Source organism: Anomalospiza imberbis, chromosome 1, assembly GCF_031753505.1.
Source record: "Anomalospiza imberbis isolate Cuckoo-Finch-1a 21T00152 chromosome 1, ASM3175350v1, whole genome shotgun sequence".
In the NCBI taxonomy this organism is placed as follows: Eukaryota; Metazoa; Chordata; class Aves; order Passeriformes; family Viduidae; genus Anomalospiza; species Anomalospiza imberbis.
The window spans coordinates 120,762,851-120,776,616 of NC_089681.1; the positions used below are offsets into that span (position 1 = coordinate 120,762,851).

The 13,766-nt window shown below is 42.3% G+C and overlaps 1 long non-coding RNA gene across 2 annotated transcripts; it reads left to right on the forward strand.

Annotated features, from left to right (window-relative positions):
• Positions 1 to 1,590: 1,590 nt before the first annotated feature.
• On the forward strand, positions 1,591 to 6,047 carry LOC137484937 (uncharacterized). 2 transcript variants are annotated; one of them, XR_011005106.1, is made up of 2 exons: positions 1,591 to 1,608; positions 3,303 to 6,047. It is a non-coding gene; the product is annotated as an uncharacterized lncRNA (long non-coding RNA). The 2 variants fall into 2 exon arrangements; XR_011005105.1 differs by lacking the exon at positions 1,591 to 1,608 and adding an exon at positions 2,163 to 2,602.
• The last annotated feature ends 7,719 nt before the right edge of the window (positions 6,048 to 13,766 follow it).

Below are 13,766 nucleotides of genomic sequence, written 5' to 3' on the forward strand. Positions count from 1 at the left end.
ACAACATCCAGCTTTTAAAAATCTCTCATGGGAAATAAAAGTACCCTATGATACCTATCAGTGCACAAAGTCCTATGCCTTGGACCTCAAAAAATAAAATCAATCTTGATAGTAAAATCTGAAAAGTGCATGAGGAAAATCTAAATCAGAACAGATAGGAAGAAAGGGTTAATTGACATGAAGACTAGCACAATCCTGACTTTATTGATTGTAGTAAGGTTTTCATTAGCAAACAATTAGCAACACCCACACCAAATAAAAGGAATTTCTAAACAACAGGTAGTAATAACAAAATACATTCCTTAGCTGAGAGTCATTAGAAGGTAGAGAAAGATTATCCATAAAGAGAGGATTAGTAAAACGAGAAACCCCTGATGTAGTAAAGGGAGTCTCAGCAGGCCAGCTGCCTAGATTGAGGTAATAATCCCACCTTTTCTTCAAAGAAATAATAAAAGTAAAAAGAAAGATCAGAACCAATAAAAGAACCCCTTTGCATGATACAGTGTGCTATGGATAAATGCATGTGCCTTTTAAACAATCATTTCTAACAGGGAAACAAAGAAGACTCAGCAGTAGGGTTCGGTAATGTTTAAAGAGACCCAGGAACTGATAATGCCACTTTTATACCTGTGTAACTCCACTGGCTTCTTGTTTTATATCAATCTAAGTAGGAGGAGAATTTGGATGCACACCGTACAGTACAGTGTGCTACAGGACAAATTGTTGTTCACTGTTGTTTTTCTGACTGCTGGGGGGCAAACAGAATGAACTAATTGCTCTCTTCAGGGTTTTTTTTTTGTTTTTTTTTTTTTTTTTTTTTTTTCTCCTTAGGAATATTTTAGATCACGGTTATTTTCTTGCCTTAGTATTATTCATTGTTCCATCTGGTTAGTGCAGGGAAGGGCCGAGTGAAAGTTTGCCTAGTCTGAGCGCCCCCGGAAGGTTTCCCATCCCTTCTGGGCGGCATTGCTATGGCAACAGGTAACTCGGAGGGGGCGAGAAGCAGGTCAGGGGCCAGAGCCCAGCTACGAGGGACTCTTCTATCGGCTACCCAAGCGCTCGGGCCCACTGGGATGGTTCAGCCAGGTTTTCAGCGTGACGAATTAGGCTCCAGCGGCTCGCTCTCCTCTCAACTTCACAGGACCCGTTCTAGCAAAGCGCAGGGAGCTGCACCAGCACGCTGTAGAGGCGTCCACATCCGTGCGCCTTTCACCTGGGCACCTCGGATCCCAGGCTTCCCCATGGAAATTCCAATGAAGATTCGGGCTGGGTCCTCACCCCTAGGATCTGCCGCGGCTGCCATTTGCCCTGTGCCCCGGGCGGGGCCGTGGCCGGGCCCCTCGCAGGCCGGTGCCGCAGGCCGGTGCCGCGGGCCGGGCGCTGCGGCGGCGGGGCCATGGCGGCGCCCGCGTCGCTCCCCGGCCGGGCGGGTCCTGCGGCGCGCGCCGCCTCCATCAGGTGGCGCCATTGCCCCGGCCCGGCCCGGCCGGCCTCAGCTGAGGGCTGGAGAGCCGCCTTGTCTTGTCTCTGCTCCCGGGACGTTTTGTCCAGGTGAGCCTGAGGACATAAGCGGTGAAGCACAAACCAGCGGCAGGAGCCAAGAAATGGGTGAGGACACCTTTATTAGGGTGTAGCGGAGAGGGAGGGTATATAGGGAAAAGTAGTTGAGATTTGTGCCACGTGGCACAAGTGGAAGAGCAGGTTTGCATCTGACATAGGCCACTTGAAAAGGTGTGAGGAGGATTATCTCCAGCTCTGTGATGTCTTCCAGATACCCCCCAGCTCTATCTGCTGCCAGTGTCAACTTTCCATGGCATCCTCAATGCCGGGGTGGTGGCCGAGGCTGCTGAACTGTCCCTGCCTGCTTGTAGCTGCCTCACTGCTGGAGGTTGTCATCCCTCAGCCACTGCCACAGAGCCTGTGTGTGATCCAGGTCCAGGGCAGGGCCATCCCATCGGCTCTGGTGACTCACAGGAGCTGTAAGGAGCTCTAGCTACTGCAGCCTGTCATCTGTGAGGAAACAACTGCTGGGCCAAAGGTGGGAAATGAGAAGCCACCAACAAAGCCTCTCAAAGCACTCACCTGCATGCCAGTGCTGCAGTGCACCCTGTGGCTTCTGCTCCTAACACTAACTCTGCACAAGCATGTGGCTGGATTTAGGAAAACATCTGCCAGATTCCTTCAGTTTCTACCACACTGAAATTGCAGGAGACTTTGAGTTTTAAATGCTCTCACAGCTCTAGTTTACAGTGAGGGACGAAATTAACAAAACAAAAGGTGCTAGTCAGGAAAAGTCATCTAGATGCACTTAGTCAATCCGTGGCATACAGAACTGGAAAACTATGCTCTAGGAATGGGCAGTTAATAACAATGAAGTCAAAATAGGTCCCTGTCCTGCTGCAAAGCTTTGGCCATGGCTCAAAAGAATGTACTGCACAGCCATCAACTTCCATAGCCCCCTTAAGAGGAACAGATATTGCTGTGGTAGTGATGCTGTGCTTCAGGACTGTCCTTTTTGCACGCCCAGTGAACCACCAACTTTGCATGCCAAAAAGAGCCCAGGTCCAGGCCAGCCTGAGATGCTCACCAAAATCTCCTCCAGGTGAAGTATCTTTTTACACCCCCATTCAAATGCGTGGGAAGAGAGGGCATGAGCAACTCCACCCTCGACAAAAGCTTATGCACAAGGCAAAATCTCCTGGAGATTTCCTCCCACTCTGCTCCCTCCTATGGTTCCTCCTGGAGGAGGGGGCAACAAGGCCCATTATTTATTTAACACCAGATTGCTCAAAAAGAGGTTTGAGCTGACTGTATAAAGAAACGTAGGTTTCATTACCTATAGCGCTTCACATTTCAGAGGAGCTTGTATTGTTACACAGTTTGAATTGTTTGACAATATAATTATTATTATTAGTCCATAATGTACACTAACAGGTCTGGCGGTGAAAGGCTGTATATTAATGCACAGTAACTATGTTTCTCTGGAGGGGGTTAAACAAAACTGTAACTAGGGTCAAAGCTATGCCTTTGCCTCCATCTGCTAGAAACCAGGTATAGTTGCTTAAATTTTAATTACAAATTAATAAAACAAAAATATGGTACATTTTGCACTGGAGAGCTAAATGCTAATTTTGCAGCTTACCGTGAAATATCTAATATTGGAAGGCTCTAATGTTAAGGGTTACTGTAGTTTGCCTTTGAAAATATACCTGATAAGAGCCTTGAATTGGAACTGAACTAATAATCAAAAAAGACTGGCATAGCCCAGTGAACTAATTTTTACACCTTCTCTCTTTCCACAGGTTCAGATAATTTCCTGACAAGGGCTGTTAAACCAATATTTTTTTCTTAGTAAAGACTGACAAGTTTCTGGAGCTCTTCTATAGCCACACTAGTTTCTGGGAAGAAGAGATAAGCCCTTTCCTATTTGCCAAACAATGATGGCAAACAAAGCATCATTCTACAGGAAGCAAAAGGCTTTTTTAAAAAAACATAGTTTATTGGCTTGGCTGAAGGTTGCCTGCTAGACTGAACAAGCAAATACATTTTATTCATATTTCTCTATAAAGGCATGTTTCAGTACAAAGTACAGGCATTAAGGTGCAGGTGCAGGACTGGTCTGTTTTTTTTTCACAGTAAAACATTTGTGTGGTTAATAGTGCTGGAGATACACCATGCTAATAAGTGCCTGAAGGTATTCTTCCTACCTAGCCTCCAGTCAGGGAAGCAGCTTACAAAATGTTTAACTCTTGAGATACAAAACAACTGGTGGCTGTGACTGCAATGCACCATCCCTTCTTCTGGGTCTCAAAAACATATTAAAAAATCATGATTCCTGGAATGAAGTTGTACTCTTCAACAAACTAGTGAAACTCAGTGAGAAATGTGCAGGAGGAGGGAGATAATGGCTAGAATGTAGGAACTCAAGAGACAGTGAGTCAGATGGACTCACTCTCTGTCAGGATCTCTGTCAAACTACTTGTGAAACTTCACTTTTGGCAACACATATATGTTTAGGCCAATTGAAATCTTAATTCCTCCTAGTCTGTTCAACATCCTGCTACAAATAATCTTCTGCTTCTCCTAATTTGTCAGGTGCACACACACCGCCCAGTTCCTCTGCTCTGGCAGAGCTGGAACCCATGCTACTTTGGACTGTGCCAAACATCTTAGGCAGCCATGATATTCTTTGCCATTTTAGACCACCTTTGCCCTCACTGCTCTACAAGTTTTGCTGTAAAAAATTAGCAGGTTTAGTAGTAGTAGAACCTTAGCTCTGCAAAGGCCAGAGGAAAAATGTATGCAGTAGTGATGTTGCTCCAGCACCCGAGTTATCTTGAAGAAATCTTCCTTTCTGACAGGCTCTCCTGTGAGCACTGACAACCTCAAATCACAATTTTGCCGATGCCAAGGCATTTTGAGGAGATACAGGACTTCAGCTATGGCGGTCACCACCTTGTCTTTGCTGGGATGTGAGAACACGTCTCACAAAGTCCTACCTTCCCAGTCCAGCTGTTACATTTCAGAAGATGGAAGGAGAATTGCTGCCAAGAACCCATGAGAGAAGGGAAAGGGGCACTGGGCTGAGGAGTTACTGCAGGAAAGAACGTGATCAGTGAAGAGAGGAAGGTAAAAACAGCCAGCCACCACTTCCTTCACATTCTACCAAGGGAGAGTTAGTGTCCTGCCAGCTGTGCAAAGAAAGCGAGCCAATCTGGAATCAGACCAAAACTGCATAAGGAAAGAAGGGTAAGGCAGAGAGCTAGTGCTCATGCAAACCTGTCCCTATGCTTGCATTCTCTATGCGGCTACAGGGAAATAGTCTTTTTTTGTGTTCCTGCCTGTTTCCAAGGGAGGCAGCATTTGAGAATAAATATTTAATGTCAGCCAAGAGTTTGAGTTCCACAGAGGCAGTTAAGTGTTTATTCCTCAGACTGGGTCCTTGCTTTCTTGGAGCAGAATAGGTACAGAGCCTGGAGATCAGCCAAGCCAGGCATTACCACCCTTTCTGTGGCATGCTTCCCCATGGAAAAAATTAAGGCTCTCATTGCTGTTTGCTGTGGCATGTGAACAAAGGGCTCCTCTGCTGTCCTGAGGGATTTAGTGGATTTGGTGACTGACTTGCCACTTTGTAACAGGAACTTCCCAAAAGAAATCCAAGCACAGCGATCCATCTCTCCACGTTCTTTCTTTTAACCTGCATATATGGTTTTAACAGTGTTGCCAGTTGCCCTGAGGCCTTGTTTTGTGAATCTCTGTTTAAACATGTATGAGGTTTTGTCACCATCAGGCAAAGCTTTTTAACTAACCTGAAATATGTAATGACAGAACATACCATCCACCAAGGGTACATAACTGTTCTCTTCAGGTTTTTGCTTGTGTTTTAACCTCTCTCAAACTGTCTGTTTGAACTTCCAGTCCGTTCCTCTCTATACTAGATTCCATCAGTACCTGCTGCCTTATGAATTCCTCAGAAATACAGTCAGTTTAAAGGGTGTGCATACAGGAGAGTGATTACTGGGGACAGCTGAGCATTATTAATGTTGCAAAAGGATAGGCAGGATCAAAAGGCTTCTCCTGTTCTGGCCAACCAGCCTTTGTTCCTACAGGGGGCAACTTTAGGAGTATAACAGAAGTCATGACCAGTCATGAACCTGCAGATCTTGCAGACTGCAGCCCTCACTGCATCTGTTCTGGAGAAGGGGATGTGTTCTTTCTGAAAACTGGGTGACAGCTACTTAGCAGGAGCCACAAGGAAGGAAGGAGGGTAGAACATGCAAAGGGAGTCCTAGGACTGAGGTTTTGTCCTTCAGGAGCATGCAGAAGCTTCTGTTTGTTTGTGGGAGATAGGGTCTTTCCCTTACCAGTTCTTTTGAGCTCTACTTTTGGTAAGGGCAGGCAGAGGTGTGTGCAATTCACTTAATTACTACCCTGCCCTCCTTGGAAGCATCAAGCAAGCTTTATTTGTAATGAGTTCACTCCTGCAACAACAACAGCAACAGAAAAAAGGAGATCTATCTTAACAAATGACAGAAGGACCTTAAATATAGAGTACTTTCCTAATTGTATGGTAGCATAAACCTAACTCTCTCTAACAGATATGCCCATAAGTCTTTGGAGTAATAGATTACCTTTATTAAAGGTAGGGTCTGATCTGGAGAATCTTTGTACTGATACAATGGAGAGGATAGCTCTAGTTATCAATACCAAAAAATGAAAGAAGAGGGGCTATTCCCACACTAGACTCTAGTTTTACATTCTTGACTTCCTTGAGCCACAGTGCAACACAACTGACTAGGAAAATGTTTTTACAACAAAACTAATTACAGTAAGTTCAGTTTTGTGATTTGTAAGACCAGGTGGAGAATTCTACTATGCTCCATTGTTTTGATCAAAGAATGCATGCACAAGTTTTTCAGTAAAATTCTGCCTGACAATAAAGTCAGCAGCATGAACAGCAGCTGTGTCTCAGGTTAGGTATCTAGGGCTCAAGACTGAAAGAAAATCAGATGCAGCATAATAGACTCGTCAGATTATTCCTTTTGGGTCACATATCCTCTCCTTGCCCCAAAAAGGAAATCATGGTGGTTTGGGAGCACAGATGCAATCAGGACATCTCTTGAAACTGTGACTCTTCCTAGGTTTTCCACTGAGTATTGCATCTACATATTCCCCTGGAATCCAGAACCAGGTACTGATAAGTTACCATGTGGGCTTTTGCAAGGGTTTGAGCTTATTGCACTCAGTGCTGTTAGTACCTTTTAAAACTTAATAATAAAACATTGTCAGAATCACAAAAAACTTTGATGTGTTTTTAAAAGAACTTTTTGATTTCACTGTAAATAGATTGAAGTGATCGTTTGAAGTGATCATCAACAGTCCTGTGAACTGCATTTAAGCTGCATTTAAATTAATTTGCAAAGTAGACAATATTTTCCAAGTTTTCTGTGGTAGAATATCAAGTCTCTTGACTTGTGCAACTTTTAAATGCAAAGGATAAAATTCTCTAGCATGCTTCTGGGAGGCAGACAGTCCTTCTCATGAAAGCTATGAGGTTTTGCAACTATTCTAGGAAGACAATGTTGAAAATCCTTTTATGGTAGAATTCATTCAGCATAATACAAGAAAGAGTATGACAGTTGACTATAAAACGGAACAGAACACCTACTCCCCAAATGCTGCATTTCTAATGAAATACACTATTTCTTGATAACTTCTCCCATCCATTGTGAGAAGGGTTATCTGCTCCTTTAGAAGATGAAGGACAGATCTTTATCCCAGGAGAAAAAGTTAATTCAAATAAGCTAACTCCACTGGGGCAATGTCCATATTTGCAATTTGTGCTTCAGCAGGTGACAGAACATAGACAGATCCAACACAGGCAGTCCTGTCTACCAGCCACTGAGCACTGGCACAAGTCTTATTCTCTCCAGTGATAAGGCACAAGAAATGGTGGCAAACACTTTTTCAGGGGTGTGGCTCCAGATAGCTCTTCCTGAGGAAGGGTGTACGGTTTCTTGGTGAGCTGGAGACATTGGCAACACTCCTTGTTGATGGGCAAACCCATCACATCATAGTCACTCATCTGCACCCTCAGCCAGACACAGGATACCTGGCAATGACCTTAGACATTTTGAGTAAGTATATGGGACTGCTGGAGCTGTGTGAGGAGGTTGTTCTGGCACACACAGTTCTAACAAACTCATCTGGAAAGGGACAGAAGTAAAAGATGCCTGGACAGATTGCTACAGGTCCTTGGCTATTCAGTTTGGAAGTGAAGCCACATCTGGCTGAAGGTTTTATGATGCCCTTAGCAGGTGTGTGGTGATGGCAGATTATCATTTGGCAATTCTGTCCAATCTATAAGGCAAAAAGGGGAAAGTGTTAGTGATACTGCTTTCGTCTAGACCAATGGCAGTAGGCTGTGAGTGCATCTTGAGATATTAGACTATGTCCAAAAGAACTGGAGAAACAAGGCTGTTACCACAAGACTGGGCTACGAGGAGAAGGTGCTTCAGCATAAGTACCACTTTGTGTTCTGTGTAAATTAATTCAGGAGTTTTTTGAAAAGTGGGGTGAGGGACATAAGTCCTTAATACTAAGGATAGCCATCTTATTCTCAGATGCTAGAATTGAATGTGAGCCAGAAATAAAACAATTTCTCTAAGAGACTATCTCTCACACACAGAGGCATTTGTCAAGGCATAGCTCAGCTACCAGAAAATAAAGTACAGGCAAATGGACAAGAGCAAATGCAAAACCTATATCATCTGAGACCTGAGACAGTAGAGTGCTATGGCTGTCAGTAGGGTCACTCGTTTCTCCCGCTGGCAGGGGAGCTGGGGGTCCTGGGAACCTCTTGTCTCACATCACCCTTTCTGGGACAGCGCAGCCTCTACTCTGAGTTTCTGCAAGGCAGAATGGTGGTAGCATGATCAGGACTAGGCTTGAATCCTACTTAGCTATCCCAAGAGATGTTTTGTTTTGGCTACCAGAGAGAAAAAGGGGCAAAAGCAGAAGGAGCTTATTCTCTCCTGTGTTTTTGTCTTCCTGTTCTCCCCACCTTCAGATCCATTCTGCTTTGGCTCAGTTGCTGGCTTCTGTTTGCATTTTATCTAGTCCAGTCTAGCATGTTGTCTTGGCTCCTTCTCCTTCTGTTGCAAAGATTTAGTACTATTAGCAAGTCCTGGTCATAAGTTAATTCCACTTTCAGTTTAATAGCTGTGGAAAGAAGTAAGACACATAGTTTGGCTGGGAGAACCCAGGTGGCACAACACTCTGGGTCACAGAAAGGCAAATCCTGACACTTTTACCTCATAGTGCATTATGCTTTATTTCACATCCTCTTCACACATGGCTTCACACATGTTGTGACTTCACACATGAATGATCACCTGTTCATGATGTTATTTAATGTGCAGTGCCATTTATAATAGTACGTTACTGCTTGCAGACTTTATATATTTTTCCTGTGTGAACTCTCAGGCGAAAGAAAGGGGTAGATTACAGAATGGAGATACAGCTCCCTTCCCCTGAAATTGAAACTACATAGACAGCAAATAAATTCTTCCTTTCTCCTTTCACTATATTTTCAGTACTAGAGTAGAGATGGAGTATTCATGGTCACATGGCAAGTGACACCATATGTGATGATGAAACACACTGTTGCTAAGAAGTGTGTCTAACACAGGTTGAAGCTGCTGGGTGCACTAGCCAGATTCTGGGCATGCTCTGCAAAATAAGTGATTAAGCCTTTTATGGGTTAAATGAGCTAACACAATAAAGGCCACCTGCCAAAGTGTTTGCCATATGATATGAAACACCAGTGCAAAAATTATCTTAGAGGAAAAAAGGGAAGGCTTTCCCAGGAATTTGAATACAAACACAGGACTTGAGTGGTTTCATAGGCAGGAGGCAGTGAGGACACATGGCCTGAATGCAAACTAAAAGAAAGTGAATTCTGGATAAAGAAATAGATGGGATGTATGAAGAGGAACCATGCAGAATCAAATAGTCTGGTTTCTCTTTTTCCTGTTTTACTGCAGAAAAGGGTGTTTAAATGCATTGTAAGTACACTGGACTGAACCAAAGAAATACGTGGCCCACTATTTTAATTTTCTGCTTCTAAATGATACAAGCTGTATTTTCCTGTGCTTTCAACTCACATTTTGAACCATGCAGGTGACTTCTAAGGGAGATGCGGAAGTCCAGGAGAAAAACCCATTGAGTCAGGATGTAGTTGAGTTGAAGAAATTCTTACATAAGGTGATAGCAATACTTGCAAAACTCAATACTGGCTAATACTGACTCAATATATTGAGTCAGTACTCAAATAATAATATATTTGAAATTGAAACTGTACTTTGCTAAGGCAATGAAAATTGCAGCAATAAAGCAATAAAGAATGGCCTTTCATGCAAAAGAATAGCTTTGATGCAAAGACTTTGTTGGGTACGAGAAGTCAGAGCCGATTGCTCTCCCAGCCTCTGATGTTAGAGTGAATTGGCAATTGGACAATTTTTTGAGGAATTTTGTGCTAGGCAAACTTTGGTTAGCCTGGAATTTCTTAATGATGGTGATCTTCAGCAGGATTTATGGAACTGACAAATAAGCATAAGAAAGAAATTAAAAGGATGACAAAGAGAAAAAATTGGGAAGCAAATAACTAGAGAATGTGGATTAAATGGGGCTTTGTCATATGTTCCTAGCCTTTTTTTAAAGCAAAGAAAGCAAGAGGAGAAAGGTCATATAATCCTAGCTCACAGGATGCAAAAAACCCCATTTCCTCTGAAGGAAAACTCCAAAGCTCATTTCTCTGAAACAATAAGACTCATTTGTCCCACGTGAATGGCTGGGAATGTAGGGGAGAGCAGGGCATTTCCCATGTCCAACTGAAATGTTCCAGCCCTGCTGATGCTGCAGAATTTACCCAAGGAGGAATTAGCTACAACTGACACAGCCTCGTCACTGGCAGTTTGGAAGCAGCCATCCATCAGAGTGGGCTGAAATACAACTAAGAATTAATAAAAACACATGAACAGACATCTCTAAATATCAACAAAGAATTTTAGGATGAATTAGCAAGGACAAGTCTGTTCACCTGGACCTGTGATTTTCAGGATTAGATCAAGAAAAGTATGTCAAAGATCTCATAAATTTGGAGTCTGAGTTTTTTGCTGCAGCAGTATAGTGATGGAAAGAAAAATGCATGGGAGGAAGCCTGAAGCTGATGTTCATCTACCTTGTGAGTATAGCTGGCTGCCAAATAAGTGAATGGAAAGGGGGTGTGGACTCTAATCCTGGCTTATCTACTTTGTGAATGACTGCAACAAAATACTGTTTTGCAATACGAAACAACAAAATTAAATTTTCAGCAATACAAGCTTTATTGGCAAACTCCCCTCCCTACCCCCCCCACCTTTTGCAGGAATTTTAAGGGAATGATAGGAGAGCATGGGAAAGGCTGTCTTAGACAGCATTCAGGTGAGTACTGCAAAAGAATAACCTGTGGCTTCATTTTGAGTTGGTAGTGTAAGATCACTCAAGCCCTCAGCCTCACCCACAAGCCAATTTGTTGCAACAATCACCATGTGTGAGGAAAGATTTTGAGATGAGTGGGTGGAAATCAAGGTAGCAGGAACATTTGTGCTTTTGTTGTTCTGTCAGATACCACCCACAACCCACTGTTGGAGCACAAACCTTCACCACCAACACAATCCTCCGTGCCAGCTTTTGAAAATATTCTGCAAATTGACAGGCAGTTTGAAAAAACAGTAGTTTTTGTATATAAGTTAAAGTATGTTTCTGGGTTTTCTTAACAGAATACATAATATTAAAAATTGGGTTCAAGTTAAGGCAATTCTGTGTCTCTACCTTTTTGTAGACATCTTTGAGAGGAGTGTTTTGTCCTGAACACCATTCATGGTAGCAATTGTGTGTGTATTCATACAGCTGTTAGAAACTAACCCAGAAAATATCAAAGCACCAGAAATAGTGATGGAAGATGCCAATGAGTTAATAGTCAGGGACACAGCTCCTGGACAAGCGTGACCACAAGTAAATCTTAGATTTGTTGTTTTATTCTATGCCTTCTGCAATGGTGATTTGCCCTGCACAGCAGAACAGATCTTGGCCTTTCTTTTTCACTTACTAGAGGATTTGCAGAGCAGGAAAAGAAGATTACAATTCCTCTCAGCAGAAAGTAATCCTTTTAAGTTAGGTATGTCAGCATTCATTGAGAAGTGTGGGAAAGTTCATGCTACTTAAAATGCTTGACAGGTCTTAGAGAAGCGTGGTGGCAGGAAGATAGTAGTAAAGCCCCCAGTTGTGATTACAATGGCCCCCAAATTAGAGGCTGTTAGAGGGAGCAGTGAAAGCAGAGTTCAGGAGCAAGGATTGATTTTGATGTTCATCCAGCTTGGTAAATTCACAGCAGTAAAGTCCAAAATGATAAACTAGAGTGGTATTATTAATTTGAAACTCACGGGAAACAAATTTTCTGTTTACATGGCCACTTTAGAGAGGTGGTGGTGCTGTCCTGTAATTTTACAGTGCATCATGTTGTTACTGAGTATCCCATAAACTCATGGATCTGCTATACCTGATACATATTTAGAGTAGCTCATAATTCCTTCAGTACACATTTGTTCTGTTTGGAAATTTCAGTCGGATTATAATAATCATACTGAGCCCAAGACAGAGCTCATTGTTATGAGTTTCATTGTATACTTTTGAGTCCAATGAGTTGGACTGAGACATTATCAGTAATGCTGTCATGGGATGATAAGCAAGGTCAGAAACTATTCTGGACCCAGTAATTGCAAAATAATTCAGGCTTAATACATAAGGCTGAAGTTGAAGAGTATCAGGATTTCAGCTAAACCTCATCTGAGCAGATGATGAGATCCTACTGACAAGGCAATAACACAAAAAATGTTGTGGGTTAGAAAAAAGAACTTGGAAAAAATATGACAAGAGGTAAAGAAAATGGACAGGAATTCAGTGGTGGAAAATCCACACTGAGAAGTATTTGAGCTACAGCCACAGAAAAATTCAACTAACAAAATTTTAAAAACCCCCACACTTCTAATAAGGCAACATAAAGAACAGTAACTGACAAGAAGGGCTTGAAATGCTGAGAAGGAGAATGATTATGAAAGTACAAAATGAAGTGGAAAGTTGGGGGGGGGGGGAAAGAGAAACAAAGCCAAAGCAACAAATTGCATAAAATAGCTGAAGATATCAGAGAGTTCATAATGTATTTGTAACAGCATAATAGCTGCACATCTCTATTGTAAAAGAATTCAATTTTATTCACTCTAATTTAGCACAGGACAGTCAACACAACCATTTCAAATCTGTTGTTCGCAATCCAAGACAGCATGTTGACAGCTTTTAACAAAGTGCTTCATAATGTAGACTGCTGGGGACTAGGGAAAGAACCAAGCCCAGGATCAGCAGTGAAGGACATAATACACAAGCTTTTCAGGAATGTATTGCGCAAGAGATCTTTATTCTTTTGTATTTTAAGAAGTCTGCATTTCAGTTTTGCTGATATTATACATAATTCCCACATTTTGTCTTCTACTGAATTCCCTCCTCCCCACCTCATGTCCAAAGCTTCTTATTTCTGCACCCTGAGTAATAACAGCAAGTGCCCCAATACTGGATATTGCAATGCAAACCAGTGTTTAAATGGCCTGCTTTGGCTAAATGCTTCTTTGTTTGCATGTAACGACTTCCCTCACATTCTCTCCTAACAAATACCTTCCATATGGCTGGAATATAAAGACTTGAAAGTACTTTAATGGGTAGTCCACCATGTGTTACATTAAGGATCACATGCAATGGTACATGGAGAGGCTTATCTTATCTGTCCTTCACTTTCCAAAAAAATGTTACTTTCCTCTAACTTTTATTTAAAGTCAGTATTTACAGTGGAGTGTTTAAAATACCTACTCAGACCTGGGAACTCATCAGAGTAGGCAGACTGCACTGTGCATTTTGAAGTCCTTCCCTAAATTAAAAAATACATAATGTCTCTGTCATCCAGAAGGTACTGAAATAGTCAAAACAATCTGAATTTATTTTTAGCATGGCAATTCACAATTGTGTTTGAAGGTAAGCTACAGAATAACACACTTGTTTCCTCTGATTTGCTTTTACCAATTCAAAAACTATAAAGGTAGTTATTATGTGCTTATTTCAGCCAGATTACATGGGCAAGTGGATTTCTTGCTGTTCTATTCCACTATCCAGACTAGAGG